Source organism: Dromiciops gliroides, chromosome 3, assembly GCF_019393635.1.
Source record: "Dromiciops gliroides isolate mDroGli1 chromosome 3, mDroGli1.pri, whole genome shotgun sequence".
NCBI lineage: Eukaryota > Metazoa > Chordata > Mammalia > Microbiotheria > Microbiotheriidae > Dromiciops > Dromiciops gliroides.
Window position 1 is genome coordinate 265656818 of NC_057863.1, and position 16479 is coordinate 265673296.

The 16479-nt window shown below is 36.4% G+C and overlaps 1 protein-coding gene across 2 annotated transcripts in view; it reads left to right on the forward strand.

Moving 5' to 3' along the window:
- Positions 1–203: 203 nt before the first annotated feature.
- KCNJ15 (potassium inwardly rectifying channel subfamily J member 15) overlaps positions 204–16479 on the forward strand; it is a 39158-nt gene continuing 22882 nt past the window's right edge. Inside the window, exons 1-2 of one of the 2 annotated variants that reach the window (XM_043993063.1) lie at positions 204–291; positions 2930–3007. The gene's annotated coding sequence lies outside the window, so the exon portion shown is untranslated. Of the gene's footprint in view, positions 292–2711; positions 2848–2929; positions 3008–16479 lie in introns of those variants that run through there. The other variant, XM_043993062.1, reaches the window with a different exon arrangement.

Genomic DNA, 16479 nt, shown 5'->3' on the forward strand with positions numbered 1-16479 from the left:
AGAAGGAAAAATAAACTGAACATGAAGTTGTGCCATAACCAAGTTAGAAATAATTTGGTTTGACAAGAACCATGGTCTAAAATGTAAAGTTAAATTTCACTTTTCTCTGAAAGATGAGTTTCTCTTGAGGCAATAAGTTAAGCAAGGACATTGGAGGTTGGACAGAGTTTCTCCACGGTTGGTGCACTATTCAGTTAGAAGGAGTTTAAGAAAGAGAAGGCAGAAGATGTGGCTGGTGTTTGAGCAGTACTTCCCAGAAGTCCAACGGCATAGTCACAGCCTGAAGGAGAGGTAGGTCTAAGCTCTTACAGATGATGAAATAACTGTCTCTCTTTCCCCATCCTCTAACCTCTGAAGGACAAATGTCAAATCCAAAAATTTTTTCCTGTTCTTTGAAGTTTTTTCCCTTTTACATATCTGTTTAATTAACACTAATGTCAATCAGGTAAGTCACAATGGCTTCCAGGTTCCTGACTTTGTTATTTGTGGATTTTAAAAAGAGGGATAGTATTTAGGAAAGGTACAGAGATGTAAGAGAAATGGAGAACATGGACCTGCTTTATCTGAATTGTGTTTGTGCATGTGTAGATGATTTAGAATATTGTTTTCACTATTCTACAAAATGCTTGCTCAGAGGACCCCCTCCATGGGATGTAGCCAAGGATAATGGCCAGAGAAAAGGCCATAACTTGTGGAAGAAAGGGATCGACTAGAAAGGATTTATGCCCACATTCCAAATATGAGGACTAGAAGAGAAGTGAGATTCTATCTCATTTTGTAGATGAAGAACTGAGTCACATTGGGTTAAGTGATTTGCCCAGTGGCACACAGCTAATAAGTGTTGGAGATCAGATTTGTACTTAGGAAGATGAGTTTTCCTGACTTCAGGCTTCCATTGTGCCACCTAGGTGCCCTATAGTCAGGAAGACCTGAATTCAAATCTGGCCTAGGGCACTTACTATCTGTGAGACTCTGAGTAAGTGACTTAATTTCTGTTTGCTTTAGTTTCCTCAGCTGTAAAATAATAATACCACCTACCTCAAAGGTTAGTTTGTGAGGATTGAATGAGATATTATTCATAAATTCTGCTTAGCACAGTGTCTGGCACATAGTAGGCATTTTCTAAATTCTTACTCCCTCTTCTTTCCCCTTATATAAACAAGAGGGGGAAAAAGAAATAACAAATGAGAACTCATACTTTTCCTACTGTTCTAATATCTCCCTTTTAAATTTTCTTTTAGGAAAATACTTCTAATTATTTATTTTTTAAATATATCTTTTGTAATTTTCATTTTGACAAATTCAAACATGTACATTCCCACATGTAAGAACAGTAAAAGATATCTGGAAATTCCTGGAACTTCCATCAGTTCTTCCATCAGTCTTCTCATCCTTCAATCCCTCCATGGTACCTGGTTCTCTTCTCCCACTGAGTTCCTTTTAGAGAACAAGCCCAAGGTAGCCATGATAAAAACTTTCCCATGATGCCCAAGTGGGCAACCCTTTTCCTCTCTATCCTTTTTAACTCTATTCTCTGTTTTGTGTTTCCCCATTAGAATGTAAGCAGCTCCTTAAAGGCAAGAATTGGGTTTTGTTTTTATTTTTTGCTTATATTTCTATTCCCAGTACTTTGCACAGAGTTTGGCAATAAATGCCTGCTATTCACCTACCTCTATATAAAACCACAAATCTTTATTACATACAGCTTGGTTTTTTAAATATATAATGAAATCAATAAGTTAGTTTCAAAACTATTTTCTTTTCTTTTTCTTTTTTTTTTTGTGCGGGGCAATGGGGTTTAAGTAACTTTCCCAGGATCACACAGCTAATGTCAATTGTCCGATGCCGGATTTGAACTCAGGTCCTCCTGAATCCAGGGCCAGTGCTCTATCCACTGCACCACCTAGCTGCCCCAGTTTCAAAACTATTTTGCCAGTTTATCTCCCTTTTGAACTTCTAAGTTCTATTGTACATTAAAAAAAAATTCACTTTTATGACACTTTGGGGAGGAGGACATTACTATCATTAGTACCACCCCCAAAGCCCTTCCCCTGTAAGAAATAAAGCATAGTTGAGCAAAATGAATCCACAAATTGGCAGTATCCAAAAATGTATGTCTCATTCTCCACCTTTTTCATTAGGAGGTGTTGAATATATTTTGTCATTAGTCCTCTGAAATTGTAGTTTCAATAAAATTTTTCTATACATTAGAATCTATTCTACATATAAAGACTTTGGAACTTTAGCTATTATAATACATATCCACATTTGTTTTCTTTTTTCCCTGAGAAACATTTCAGGTTTTAGGGACAAATGGAAGAAACAACACATAAAAAAGTTAATGTTGTGGGTCACAGTGCTTGGTGGTAACTTTAGTTGTTATCTGATTATTTGTTCATGATAATGGTTATTATATTTAGTTCAGTCGGAGTGTTGTTAGAATTTCAGTTAGATTCCAATTTTCCCCCTTTTAAGAAGGCAGAGATAAGTATTGATTCCTAAAAAGGGGAAAAAATATAGAAATGTAGCTTGGAATAAACAGGAAATACTTGTCAGGCAAAAAAGGAATCCACTTTATTTTGGCTATGGGGGTCTTAAAAATCAGACTTTGATCTGACAGGTTAAAGTCTCTTCAAAGATTAACTGGCCTTCTTTAAAAGTGCATCAGTTTCCTCTTAGGCAGATATTTGCATAGCAGTGAACTGGGTGTTTATTGCTGCAAATCATTTGCTGGTCTGTAGATTTCCTTAAGAAATTCTGCTGACATCATTCACTCTTTTCTCAGATTCCTTTCCTTCGGTCTCCCTCTCCTCTCTCACTCTCTCCGTCCCTTTCTAGTTCATTCAGGTAATTGTTATTCAAAATCAAACCAACTTTTTTTTCAGTGACAGTGAAAAAGAAACATCTTCATTTTTCTCTTTTCTTGAAGGACTCCGAGTTGCCTGTTAATTCCTTGTTCTGTTATGACAACACCTAACAAGAAGTCTGCATATATTGATCTTTGCAGGTAAGAGGTACATACTTATTAAAACACTAGAGCATGTAATGATCTGGGAGCTATGTAAAAACCACCATAGCAACACCTTTTCTTTCTAAAGTTAAAGTTTTAAATTTTGATTATTTTTTAAAAAGCAGTTTCAGTAATTCAAGACTGAAATTCAGTAATTCAAGCTTGTCTGAAAGAATTTAAGAAGTACTTTTTACTTGTAGAAAAGTGGGTTAATACTTAAGGATGGCGTAGGGGAAAAATAGTTTTTTACTTTAGTGAGAAACAATATCCAGATGTCATGTTTGCTATGTTTTAGAGATCTTTAGCTCTTGGGAAGAAACATTTTTTATTGCTTCTCTTTGTATAGGTTTCCTTTATTTCAAGATTTTTGCGGCTTTTTTTTCTTGATTTTATGTAGCATTGTCTTAAAGCTTCCCCCCCCCATAACTTTCTGTCAGTTGCTTTTCTTTTATTGGTAGAAAAATAGGTTTACGTTACTGTTAAGGAAAACTTGATTAGAGCATTTAAAAATTGGTTGCTTAGCCTTGTAAGAAGAGATTATGTAAGTTTTCTGTGCTAGGTATAAGGAATGTAAACAATTCTGACTTGGAGGACATTTTGAACTGTTCCTGATCCATAGAAGGTACCTTTATATGTTCAGGCTTAGTCTCTAAAAATAAATTTACACTGACTGAAATTTCTCCATGAAATTTAGTTATATTTATTACTTCTGCTTTTTTTCATATTTTGCCCAAAGGAAGTAAAACTTTTTATACCTTTTTTCCAACTTGAACAAGTTATGAAATTCCTGTTAAAAATTAAAATTAGTATGCTCTTGATTTATTCTACTTTTAAGAATAAAGTTATCTCTTGCCTGTATCTCCTCTAAGTTTAGGCTTCAAGATTCCCCTTTGCTCCATTTTTTCTTTTTACTTAAAAATGTACTTTTTTCTAGTACTCATAGAATCTTAGAAAAAAGGTATAAAATTGCTAAAACTATCCTTTTAATTATATATATATATATATAAATGTATTTACGTAGAGGGGCATATGTATGGGCTTCTCTGTGTCTGTATGTGTGTATGTATGTATGCATGTATTTATAAAACAATGTGTAACCACATACTGAGTATAAAGTAATTTTCTTTGCTCACTGATAACTTTAAGAATTAAAAAAAAAAAAAAACCTGGCTCAGGTACCAAAGACAAAACTGTGTTATTTATAATTGACATCACATGTGAAAATTTAGTGCCCACAAGACTTTAAACATCACTGAATTCCACTAGTAAAAATAAAGACAAAATAGCTGTCACTTCTAAATTTAAAAAGAAATTCTTAGACATGGAAGTTTAAACATGGTCTAGCCAATACCACAATAATAATAGGCTAAAATGTAGAAAAATCTAATAAAAAAGGAAAAAAGCAACCAGCTATTTTATTTTGTTTTCAAGTTGTCATCCAGAAGTTAGTTGACTTTTTTTCCCCTTCTCCACTGTATTTAATGCTTAGGTTTTAGAATTTTTCCCTACTGAGCTTTGTGGCCACAGCCTTGGGTTGCTTGTGTAAAATCATGATTCCATAAAGACTTCATTCCTTCCCTTTGTTCCTCTCAACAAAAGAAACAAAAATTTGTCGTCATTTTGTTGAAAAAAAATATTCCCTACTTCCCTCTTCTGACATTTCTAACTGGTATGGATGATTGTCTTTAAGAATTTATGGGAGGGCAGCTAGGTGGCACAGTGGGTAAAGCACCAGCCCTGGATTCAGGAGGAACTGAGTTCAAATCCGGCCTCAGACACTTAACACTTACTAGCTGTGTGACCCTGGGCAAGTCACTTAACCCTCATTGCCCTGCAAAAACAAACAAACAAAAAAAACCCACAATAAAAATAAAGAATTTATGGGGGGCAGCTAGGTGGTACAGTGGATAGAGCACTGGCCCTGGATTCAGGAGAATCTGAGTTTACATCTGGCCTCAGACACTTGACACTTACTAGCTGTGTGACCCTGGGCAAGTCACTTAACCCTCATTGACCTAGAAAGAAAGAAAGAAAGAAAGAAAGAGAAAAGAATAAGTAGGTTAGGAGCAGCTAGGTGGCACAGTGGATAGAGCACTGGCCCTGGAATCAGGAGTACCTGAGTTCAAATCCGGCCTCAGACATTTAACACTTACTAGCTGTGTGACCCTGGGCAAGTCACTTAACCCCAAGTGCCTCACTAAAAAAAAAAAAAGAAAAAAAAGAATAAGTAGGCTAGGGCAGCTAGGTGGTACAGTGGATAGAGCACCAACCCGGGATTCAAGAGGACCTGAGTTCAAATGTGACCTCAGACACTCGACACTTAACTAGCTGTGTGGCCCTGGGCAAGTCACTTAACCCTCATTGCCCTGCAAAAAAACAAAACAAAACAAAACAAAAAGAGTACAACTGAGATCTCTCTCTCTCTCTCTCTCTCTCTCTCTCTCTCTCTCTCTCTCTCTCTCTCTCTCTCTCTTCCAGGCCAATAAGGGTTAAGTAACTTGCCCAGGGTCACACAGCTAGTAAATGTCAAGTGTCTGAGGTCAAATTTGAACTCAGGTCCTCCTGAATCAAGTGCCAGTGCTTTATCCACTGTACCACCTAGCTGTCCCCTTGATCTCTTTTGAACACCTAAAGGTTTCATGTCAATTTTTCTCTTTTAAGATGTTTTTCTTTTCCATTCTTCCCTGATCATCAATAAGAAAATTTGCGTGCAAGGAGAACCAACACAGTATAGCAAAGAGCACCATATAACATTGTTATAGATTCTTCATATGTCAGTCACCTGAAGTAAAGTGGCCAAGAGGTCATAAGCCTCTTGAATGCACACACCATGTCCAAGGATCTAAATTGAAAACTGAGGCTTTCTTAGAACTCCCACTCAATATTCCTGGGCTCATTATGAAAAGCATAATCTCCCCGAGACCCACATCCTAATGTGGAATGATGTCAAATTGTCCTTCTTAGAGGACTTTGTGGAGAGGCCGTCCTCTTACACAGAGGTTAAATAAAAGACCCTTCTTTGTGTTCATCCAAGGACACAGACTCACCACTAAGTCAGTAGGAGGATCACTTACTTACAAACTAATAATACATTCACTATAGTTTGATAGTATGACAGTTTTACCTCCCCCATGCTGTTTGAAAGCTTGTCATCTTTCAACAAAACTACCTTTTGATCCCCTGTGCTCTTTTTTTTTGAAGAGTTGTCTAAATCAGTTCAGAGGAAAGGAAGCCCACTAATTTATGGATTCCTGAACTATTTTTCCAGGCTGTATATGGCTTACTGAGAGGGCAAATATTTCAAGGTCCAGGAGATTTATAGGGAAGAAATAAAGGCCCAAGTGTGTAAATTGAAACCATGTCCAAATGCAATCCATTCTTGTTAGGCAAATCTTAATGGAGACTAGATCCAAGAAATTGTTGAATTGGATATCCCTTGCCCTTTGGTAGTTGGTATTGATTTGTTGGTTTGTTTGGTGTTGAAGCCTCCCTTGGCTTGGGAGAAGGTGGACATATGGCTGGGGCAATTAAATATAATGATGTAGGTACTGATTAGCAGGGGCAAACCTCTGTCACTGAGATGTGAATGTACCATTTTACCCTTTGGGGACAGCACAAGGAGCCCAGTTGGACAGGAATAGCTGCCTCATCCTTAGGAAGATTATATGGTCCCATACTTTGAACAATGTGTCATCACTCTTCCAAAGTCTGGATTCATAATGGATTCACTTTCAAACTCTCTTGTTGTAATGACTCAAACCTAGTTGGTCAGATCCTCAAAAAGGCCATGATGTCATGGATGGGTGCTGACATGGCACACAAAAACCTGTATGCAGTGGGAGGCTTCAGCAAAATTCCTCCATTGCTCCTGACCCCATAATGTATAGAGTTCGGTTGTCCATTCCTGTCTTCGTCAGGACCCAGACTACTGTAAAATGATTGGAATGACACCACCTACTGGAGACTTACTATAGAAAAGCTTCGCCATGATTTTGAGGGTAAGACCAGGAGTCTTTTCTTTGGCATCAGGAAGTGACGTTTGCTTGTGGGAGGAAGAAGAGGGGAGCCTGGCGCTCTGACTGGGGGCTTTTTCCGGGGGACGCTGGTGGAGAAGGGAGCTAGAAACCTGCTTTCCCTTTAATAGATAGATGAATGTAGGCTTTTCTTCTCTCTTTACCAAATTCTTATTCTCCTTAATAAATGCTTAAAAGTCTAACGCTTGCTAAAGCTTATAATTTATTGGCGACCACTCAGATATTTTAGATGGACTAGCTAGAATTTTAGCCTTAACACTACTTGACTACCACCTCTACAAACATAATAAATGAAGATCATCTCTGCCCCATTCCTCAGGGCCCTCTCACATACTAGCCACATAGCCTACAGCTCAATTCATTAGGGATATTTGCCTGTGCCCTTGATCCCTCTCTATGTTTTCTTCTGCTTAGTGGCTGCCGAAATCCATATGTATTCTTATAGTGGATGGAGCCCCCTGGTAAACCAGGCAAAATGGTATTCCTTGGGAGTGAGTTCTTTATAGGTAAGACTTATTTCTAGTGGAGAAGGCAAGGTTCCAGGCAGCTTCTACCATAGTTGTAATCTGTTTGTGGAAGGCACTAATAATACCTGAGGGAGCTGGGGGAGTGAAATTTCAAGTATGCTACTTTCATTCCATTTATATTGACTGCCTGGGCTGAATTTCAAAGTATGCTTTTATTGGCTGCCCAATAGGATTTTCTTATCAATTCACATTTAAGAAGCTAAAACCAAAGTCTCCAGGAAAGGATGTAGAGAAAAATGGACTTACTACCTCCTCTCTCCATCCCCCATCCGCAATTGTCCTGACAGTAGTTTTTGTCCTTTCTACTACTTTCCCAAACTTCACACATTTCACCACTTGATTTTGTGTGAAAGGGGGAGACCCATATCTAAAGCCTAAAACCATTGGCTAACAGCCCTCTAATTGCCTCTGAGGCATCCTGGCCTTAGGGTATATGTCGGGTAGATAGATCTAATCTCTCAGACCTATTTCCTTCAGGAACTTCACTCCCTTCTTTGCAGATTCCATTGGGGAGTTTTTTACAATGGAAATTCATCTTAATAAGGATATATATGTATATGTATATATGTATACATATACTCAGCCACCTTAAAAAGTACACACAGTGGGTTTTGTGAGGAGTGCACAATTGTTAAAACTGACCCTACAAAAGGGATGCAGAGAAACATCTTGGTTTGAGACCATATTTCTTGCCAAAGGCTTATTCATTCTGGTTGTTAGTCCCTATCTCCATCAGCAGAGCCTTTTTTGTATTCTGTTACCAGCTGTATTAGTTGCCTTTCTGGTTTCATTGCATAGCTTTTATAAACTGAGAATTTTGTCTCCAGTTATTAAATGAGCTGGACCAATTTGCTTTCAGTTATATTATGCTAACTGTCTAGGACTGCTATCGCAGCACAGGCAATAGCAACCAGGGAAACTGTGTGTTGGCACATTCCTGTAATCACAGATACTGGAGAAACTGGAAGCTTTTTTTTTTTTTTGGTGAGGCAATTGGGGTTAAGTGACTTGCCCGAGGTCACACAGCTAGTAAGTGTCAAGGGTCTGAGGCCGAATTTGAACTCAGGTCCTCCTGAATCCAAGGCTGGTGCTCTATCCACTGCGCCATCTAGCTGCCCCTGGCAGCTTTTTTTAAGCTCAAAAATTCTAAACTTCAGGTCTTAGATCATTAGATGAAAAGATCATTAGATTTCAAGAAATTTTGGCAGTAATGTGGTCATGATGGTGGTGGAGGAAGGGCACCAGCTTGCTTAGCAAGAGGAGAGCCAGCCAGGTCAAAGCTCTTGAACTGTGCTGTTCAGGCCTGTAGACCCTACCTAGATAAGGTAGGGAAGGCTAATTTTAACTTTTTTTTTGGTGAGGCAATTGGGGTTAAGTGACTTGCCCAGGGTCACACAGCTAGTAAGTGTTAAGTGTCTGAGGCCGGATTTGAACTCAGGTCCTCCTGACTCCAGGGCCGGTGCTCTATCCACTGTGCCACCTAGCTGCCCCTAGTTTTAACTTTTTAAAAACATTAAATTAGAAAAACTACCAGGGCCTAATGGACCTCGTGCTTTTTTTTTTATACCCTCCAAGGCATTATCTTCTAGTATGAACTAAGGTAATTGCTTTTCCCATCAATGGGAACCTGTTATCTGTTCTTTTGAGAGGATTCTCCATTCACTACCAAAAGGTCCTTGCCACAGTATTCTACGTTACCATATCTAGCCATCCGTTCATCACATTCTCCATATTTGCACCAGTCTTTCCCACTTCAGTTATGATATGAGCTAAGATGACATTTCATTTCAATTACTGTCTACTTCACATGCTAGGAACAGATCTAAGTCAGTGCAGTGCTTTATTAACCTAGGTTCCGTTTTGGAATGAAATGAAACATTTGTAGGTTATTCAACAGTTAACAAAAGTAGGTTTATTTTGCTATGACATAGAAAGGATATTAAACAAGGGCATTGCAGTGTTTAGCTTAGCACCACCTGTGCTCCTAAGGGTGTCTGTTCTCCTTATTGAAAAATGTCTGGTCAGGGCGCGGTGACATGTCCCAAGATATCTGCCAATCTGAAGGACCCTAATTCCCCATGGACTAAGGACCTTTTTTATGCCCCTAAATGACCATAAAGCCAATTCAGTATGGTTAGAGGTTATTAGGAAGCTGTGTCAAGTTACAATGTTGCTCCCATGACAATAAATTATTCTGGGACTGTTGGTAATCAGATTCAGACTACTATTGATGCAAGTGTTTTGGATCAGACATGAATGTGCAGAGAGTTTTAAGTAGAAGATGTTCAATGACTGATCTTAGGCATTTGTTTGAGGTACATAAATTCTAACTGTTCAATTTTTTTCTGGCTTGCTCATTGAGTTGGTCACTGTACTTTCTACCGTAAAGTCTCAAATATTTAATTAAGCTAATAGCTCACACTTACATGGGATAAGAGGAAAGGAATAAAAATTTATATAATTCCTACAATGTGGCAGATACTGTGCTAGGCACATGCTACTTTAAGGTTTGCAAAATTCTTTATATACTTATTATTTGATTCTGGTGCCAGCATTTCATAAATTAATATCTCAAAGATCTGTTAATTTATAGGTTTTCTCCATTTCCTCCCCTACACACATGGCATTACTTAAAAGTAATTAAGTAATCTATCACGTAAAAGATGGACTTCAAGAGTTACTGTGGCTAAAAATTTACCCTATGGTATGGTAGCACTACATTGCTATATTTATACATCTATAAGAAAAAGCATTTGCTTCCCAACACTATGAAGGAGGGAGAGTCATGTTATTCTTATTAAAGTAGTAATAACACATTAAAATTTATAAAGCATTTTTCTCTCAACAACCCTGTGAGGAAGGTATAGAAACCCTCCTTTTTTTTAACAGATGATTTACAATTAAACTTCAGAAAATTTAAATGATTTGCTGAGTGTGATAAAATCACAAGTGGCAGAAATGGTATTTGAATCCATGTCTTTTGGTTCTATATTCAGTCAGTGCTCTTTCCAGTTTTCTCATTGAGAAAACTGAGAAGAAATTGAAGGGAAACTGAGGGGGTAAAGCAGATATTTCCCAGTTTGGGATTCTAATTTCTAGGAACATAGAATAACAGACTTTAGAGATCATCAGACTCAACTCCCTTATTGGACAGAGGAGAAAACAGAATCCTAGCAAAGTTGAATGATTTGCCCAGGCTCACACAGTAATGGAATTTATGAGGTAGAGCTAAAATTCCTCTATCTATTATAGCCCTTTAGTAGTATTCCAAACTCCACCAGAGACTCAGGGAGGAAGTCATGTGTTGAGTATATTCAACTGCAGCCCATCAAATGGACAACTTGGTCTAGTTTGCTGGGGTATAGCCAGTAGTTTAAACCAACAGTTTTCTTAACTCAAACAGCCACCAAGACTGTCTTTACCGAGATTATTAAATTCCCATGGAACCTTTAATCAGACCTCTTCCTCTATTTCTAGTTCTAAATTCCTGTGGTATGCAACTCTGGCTATCAAGATACAGGAAAGGTATTTAAAGGAAATAAAATAGTGTGTTTTAATGCTCATGGATTTATTAATATAAAAATAGTTCTAGGGGCAGCTAGATGGCACAGTGGATAAGCACTGGCCCTGGATTCAGGAGTACCTGAGTTCAAATCCGGCCTCAGACACTTACTAGCTGTGTGACCCTGGGCAAGTCACTTAACCCCAATTGCCTCACCAAAAAAAAAAAAAAAAAAATAGTTCTTAGGAAAGTAAGACAAAGGTCATGGAAACCATGAATTCTGAAATTAAATGTAGATGAAGTGAATTTTTAATAGAATTAGGTTTAATAGAATTTTAATAGAATTTAGGAGGAACCTGTGGCACTTCAGTAAAAGTTTAGTATTTTTTGCAGAAATATGTTTAATGTGATTGTACATATATAACCTATATCAGATTACTTGCTGTCTTGGGGAGGGGGAAAGGAAGGGAGGGAGGGAGAAAAATTTGAAACCAGAAATCTTATAAAAACAAATGTTGAAAACTATCTCTAAATGTAACTGGAAAATAACAAAATATTTATATGAAAAAAAGTTTACTATTTTAGTTCAGGAATATACATTCACCAAAATATTAGGTTAGGTTTTTTGTAGGAAGAAATTAAATGGAAATAATGTAAAAGGTAGCATAAGGGAAAGTGACATAGAAGTTAAGAACTGGAATGATTTACATTTTTATTCCCATTACATGATAGAGATTCAAATTCAGGTCATATAAAATGAATTAGTCCAAATCATAGTACTTCATTTCACCTAATGAAATGACTGCTGCCATTTTTTTTTCTTGTAACTTCTGCTACAGGCTTAGGAAAATGGAAAAGTAAGAGTAAGATTTTTCATTTTCCCCTAAATGCTAGGTTATTTATTTAAATGAATTTAGCCTCGAGGTGTGTGTTGTGCAAGTGGAAAGACCATGAGTAGGTTAGTCTACAGAATTTTCTAAGAGCCCAATGCAAAGGATTGGATTTAAAGTTCAATCATCTTTCAGATAGAATTGAAAGAAGTCTACTGTAAAACACCTGGGAATTATCACTTCAAAAACAAAAGTCACATATTCTTAGAGCTCCATTTCTTTTATGTGTACAGAATTTTTAGTGCTTTACATTGGTAAATCAACTGAGTAGAAATTAACTCCTTCCTATGGGTAACTTCCAGAACTGAAGACTGAAAGAGAATGCAGCAATAGAAATATGTGCTAGATGGTTATACTATGTACTCGGACAACTTTCATACATTTTCTTGTTTTTAAAGAAATTGCCTAATTTAGCTGGATTATCTATTTCTTAGCTATTGAACTCAGTTTTCACTACCGCTTTAAATTTTTTTTTCATGGCTACTAGACATGTTTATTTCTAATTGGCCAAATAATTTTATTTTCCTCACTCCAGTCTTTCAAATTTATGGATAGAGGTCTTGCTCCACCTGTCATGCCTGCTAATGTAACTTAAATTTCTTAAATATTTCCTTCCATATTATATTCCTAATCTTTAAAGACAAATTTGAAAGTTCTACACTCTGCCTTGAGTATCTTGTCATCTAGTATCTTCTGATGGGATGCTATATACTCTTTCCTTTTTCTTTCTCTTCCTGACATAAAATAAATGATCAAACACTAGAAACATCATGTAATTTAGATCATTTTAGAAATAGGCTAAGTTCACCACTTTTTATTTCTAAACTATCAAAAAATTAACAGATAGGACACTATGTATGTAACATAAATGAAAATGTGTTTGTATACATCTAGCTTTAACTTTAAAAGTAGTATGTTAATGTAATGAGACAAGATGTATCCTTATAGAACTCAATGAATCTTATGATTTTCAACTTCTTCTGGTTATTACTGACAACCAGTGTGCCATATTGGCCCTCATTTCTTATATATAGCCCTTGTAAAAGTCCTGCTTCTTATATACGACTTGAGTTCCCTTGGGCAAGTTACTTTGCCTTTCAGTACAGAAGATTCTTCCTATTACCCTACAATAATACTGCTATAAAAGTCCAGACTATTCATTATCCAAAGAGCTTTTATCTATAAAACTCAGTCTTACATTGAGTTGATCTGTTGCCTTTTGCTCTAGAGCAAAGTAAGTCTTGTGGTAATTTAATTAACAAATCTAATAGTAGCCAGTGGACTAACAGCAGCTAGGTAGACATGGAATGAGGGAGACTCATCTTCTTGAGTTCAAATCCAGCCTCAGACACTTACCAGCTATGTGACCCTCGGCAAGTCTATAAAATGAGCTGAAGAAGGAAATGGCTAACTAGTTCAGTATTTTTGCCAAGAAAACCCCAAATGGAGTCACAAAGAATCTGACACAATTAAAATGACTCAACAACAAGAACAACAAAAAAGCTGCAAAATGATTAAAGGAAATTCTGATCTCAACACTGGATCAATGGCAATGTTAGCTATGGAAGTGGGGATAGCAGTCTTACAGGTAAGCCAGGAACCAGCCCTGAATATGCCATATACTGTGTTAAATACTTTAAAATTACTCTTTCCATTGATCCTCACAACTACCATGGGAGGTAGGTGTTGCTATTATCTCAATGTTACAGTTGAGGAAACTGAGGCAAACAGGCTGTAATTTGCAAAGGGTCATATAGCTATCAATCAATAAACATTTATTAAGCACCTATTTCATGCCAGGCACTGTGCTAGGCACTGGGGGTATATAAAGAAGCAAAAGACAGTCTCTCCTTTCAAAGAGTTTACAATCTCACTGGGAAAGACAATACACAAAATCTGAGAAGGTAGAGGGAAGGCTATAGCCCATGATAATCCTAGAGTTGAAACCAAGCAGACCCACTGATGGAAAATGAAGAATTACTTCAAAAAGTTCTTGATCCCCTAGGGAGTTCTACCCTTTAAACATGGGAGAAGAAACTGGTATGTGAAAGAGTCAAAATGGGATAAGAGTGACAAATACAGGGAAGATGGCCTGGGAGAGACTTTAGGGGTCAAGTGATTGGAGGCCATAGTATGGACTATGAGAAGGGTTTGGTATGAGAAGGCAGATACAGATGCAGAGAGAATGGTAGAAAGCCATTAGATTATGATAAAATAAGGGATTTCAGGATTCTTGGACATGAAAGTTTATGGGTCACAAAGTAAGTGTTTGAGTCTGAGTCTGAACTTAGGTCTCTTTGACAACAGGCAAAGCACTTTATCCACTGAGCCACCTAGTTGATTGAGTATTTGTTTTGCCCTGAAATACCTCCCAGACTGATTAGGTGACCACCAATTTTTGTGTTAAATAAATGTACCATATGCTAATTATTATGCAAGCAGAATTAATCTTTAAGTATTCAACCACAATGATTACCTGCCAGAACAGAACATGCCTATAGTTAATATAGATTTTTTAACCTAAAGTTGTTCTTCAAACATCTCAGCCCACATGGTATAGTATAAAGCCTGTTGGAATTTGAGTCAGGAAAGTCTTGGGTTCTTAATCCAACTTGGGCACTTAATACTTTTGAGTATCAGTTTTGTTATCTTTTAAAATAGGAGCAATGATAATTTTATTAAGAGAATAATAATTCTCAAAACCTCAAAGTGATATATAAATATGTATTCATTAAATTAAAAGTTTTGCTTCAGAATTTAAGGATAGTCAAGTAATTTTGCTGTGTACATTGTGAAACCAAAAATGTAAATTCCACATCAGTTGCCCTAAATTAAACTTAGGTTTATGACTTAATTGTGAATATATTTTTTGGTTTTTCTTTTAACAGTATGAGTATCTGTACACTTGTATAGAATCTTTAATAATGTGCTTCCTTCAACAAATTTCCAAGTTGACTTATTTGCTATAATTTCCCAATCAGTGTGTTCTCAGTAACAGCCTGTGAATTAATGTCAAAGAATATATATTCATATTGTAGACTGTGTATCTTTAGTACAATTCTTCCAGAAGCATTTTGTTTAATTTAACATATTCAAGTCATAGGGGTAGGTAGATGGAATGGTGGATAGAGTCCCAGGTCTAGAGTCAGGAAGACTTGAGTTCAAATGTGTACTTACTTAACTCTGTTTGTCTTAGTTTCCTCATCTGTAAAATGAGTTGGAAAAGGAAATGGCAAAGCACTCCACTATCTTTGCCATTAAAACCCCAAATGGGGTCATGAAGAGTTGAACACAGCCTAAATGACTGAACAAAAATTCAAGTTATTTCCAAGAGAGAGATTTATAGTTCCTCCATGCCTTCTAATATGTCTTTTCACCCCAAGAAGGTAAATGATAGTAATTTTTTGAAAGACCCTAAAATATTTAAATCCATTTCAGAATAATTGAGTAACAAAGTTATCAACCCATTCCTTCCTTAACCATTCCCTGGAAAGAATCAACAGAACTCATCTTAAAAATCAACATTGAAAATGTCTTTGGAGTAGAAGATTCAGAACCTAAGAATAAGAAGGAATTTTTTTGAATGGAATAAAAAGCATAATGTTCTCTATCTCTTCTTTGGTTATAAATTCTTCCTCTCTCCATAGATCTGACAGGTAAACTATTCTTTTCTTTTCTAATTTGCCTATGGTATCATCCTTTATGTCTAAATCTTGGACCCATTTTGACTTTACTTTGGTATATGGTATAAGATGCTAGTCTATGCCTAGTTTCTGCCATACTATTTTCCAGTTTTCTCAGCAATTTTCGTCAAATAGTGAGTTCTTATCCCAGAAACTGGAGTCTCTAGGTTTATGAAACATAAGATTGCTATATTCATTTACTTCTGTTTTGTGTGCTTAACCTATTCCATTCCACCACTATATTCCCTTAGCCAGTACCAAATGGTTACCACTTTATAATATAGACTTAGATCTTATATGGCTAGGCCACCTTCCTTTGCATTTTTTCATTAATTCTCTTTATATTCTTGACCTTTTGTTCTTCTAGATGAATTTTTAAATTATTTTTTCTGCTCTATAAAATATTTTGGTAGTTTGTTATGACACTGAATAATTAAATTAATTTAGGAAGAATTGTCAATTTTATTATATTAGCTAGCCCTACCCATGAGCAATTGATATTTTTCCATTTGTTTAAATCTTATTTTATTTGTATGAGAAGTGTTCATATAGTTCCTGGGTTTGCCTCAGCGGGTAGACTCCCAAATATTTTATTTTGTCTACAGTTGTTTTAAATGGAATTTTTCTATCTGTTGCTGTTGGGCTTTGTTGGTCATATGTAGAAATGCTGATGATTTATATGGGTTTATTTTATATCCTGTAATTTTGCTAAAGTTGTTGTTTCAAGTAGTTTTTTAGTTGATTCTTTGGAATTCTCTAAGTATAGCATCATATTATCTGCAAAGAGGGATAGTTTTGTTTCCTTTTTAACTATTATAATTCCTTCGATTTCT